This window comes from Moschus berezovskii, chromosome 17 (assembly GCF_049115385.1).
Source record: "Moschus berezovskii isolate FMDL1 chromosome 17, NW_MosBer_1.0, whole genome shotgun sequence".
Lineage (NCBI taxonomy): Eukaryota > Metazoa > Chordata > Mammalia > Artiodactyla > Moschidae > Moschus > Moschus berezovskii.
Genome location: NC_142476.1, coordinates 66508696 through 66510482, shown reverse-complemented (window position 1 = coordinate 66510482; position 1787 = coordinate 66508696). Strand labels below are relative to the sequence as shown.

Here is a 1787-nt window from a genome sequence, read left to right as displayed (position 1 = left end):
CATGATACAAATATTCATATAAACAACAGATTGGAGACTCTTTTAATATGTAAAAGTACCACTAGTATATCAGTTCAGTCGCTCAGTCGTGTCCGACTCTCCGCGACCCCATGAATCACAGCACGCCAGGCCTCCCTGTCCATCATCAACCCCCGGAGTTCACTCAAACTCGTGTCCATCGAGTCGGTGATGCCATCCAGCATCATTCTCTGTCGTCCCCTTCTCCTCCCGCCCCCAATCCTTCCCAGCATCAGAGTCTTTTCCAGTGAGTCAATATCAGAACACTATTATATTTGTGCTTTTTCCCTTCCAGCACTTATCTGTATCTATAACTTATCATGGGTATGATTTAGTGATTCGCAATCATAAACACACGATTTTGAGAACGGGCTTTTTCTACTTATGATGTTGTTTTCGTAATTGCCATTGATAGAAGATGCACAGGCTATTTTCCGACTGCCAGAAAGCAGTATTGTTTCCAATGTCCCTGAATTAGAACGCGCCAAGTAGCAGGGAGGCTCCATAGCTCAGTGGTTAGAGCACTGGTCTTGTAAACCAGGGGTCGCGAGTTCGATCCTCGCTGGGGCCTCTTAACCGCTTCTCTCCTTTTAAATCGTCTCGTTGTAAATATGCCCCAAAATACAAAATGATTTCTGAAAACGTTACTTCTTGCAGTATTAAAAGTAACTGCTCCTGACATGCTTTACTGTGCTTTAGAACTGACCCGGAAGAGAAAATACCGGAGTGCAACAAAGAGCAGGAAAAGGAAAAGCGGTCCTCGGCGACGCGGCGCTACCAGGACCTGGGGCCCAAGCTCCCGAAAAGGAGGCCCGAGGCTCCAGGGGTTCGTTCTCACGCCCTGCAAAATCAGACTGGCACTGAGCCCCGAAAGGGCAGCGGGGCGGCTGGCGCCCGGCACTCGGCCGCGGGCGGGGCGCGCGCGGGGCGGTGCTGCGCCTGCAGTTGCGCCGTGCAGCCGGCGGGCGGCGCTGTGGCTAAGCGCCCCCTCGCCTGTCCACGGCCGGCGGGCGCCTTCGGAGCCTGCTCCCGGGACTCGGAGTGTGGCCAGCGTGGCCTGGACCGAGGCCCGCGCTGTGATGACACGTGGCAGCCCGGGCTTCGGAGCCCAGCCTGGTTCCAAGGCCCTGCCCCTTGGAGAGGAAGGGGGAGCGACTCCCGAAAATAAACAGTCCCGGGCTGCTTGGGAAAGCCAAGTTTTGCAGCCGGTCTTATATCTCCGTTTTTTTTCCGCCTGAATTGCAGAATGCCGCGTGACTTTTATAAAGTCCCGAGAGCCTTTTCTGAATATATCAATTCCCTCCACCCAGCATTTCTTGATAAAGGATTGTTTGTAAGGAAGCCACTAGCCACCTGTGGCCCTTGACTGAGTGCCTGAAATGTGGATATTCCGGACTGAGATGTGCTGAAAGAATAAATTACACATTGGATTTAGAAAATTTAGTACAGAAAAAGAGAACTATCCCGTTAGTAATTTTTCATTGATTACGTATTGGTACAAAGCTGTCATATATTGTTCAGTCGCTCAGTTGTGTGTGACTCTTTGCGACCCCATGGACTGCAGCAGGCGCGGGCGAGGCTTCCCTGTCCTTCACCATCTCCAGGAGCTTGCTCAAGTTCACGTCCATGAAATTCATTGGGTTAACTAAAATACATAGTTGCATTACTTTTACCTATTTTTAATAGGTAAAAAAAATTTTTAATAGGTGAAAAAAAATTAGAAACTGAAAATTTTTAGTTACAAGTGTGGCTTCCATTTGCAGCTCTCA

At 49.7% G+C, this 1787-nt stretch overlaps 1 non-coding gene across 1 annotated transcript; it reads left to right on the top strand.

Moving 5' to 3' along the window:
* Window positions 1-516: 516 nt before the first annotated feature.
* TRNAT-UGU (transfer RNA threonine (anticodon UGU)) lies at window positions 517-589 on the top strand. Its single transcript has one exon. It is a non-coding gene; the product is annotated as a tRNA-Thr (tRNA).
* Window positions 590-1787: the final 1198 nt, after the last annotated feature.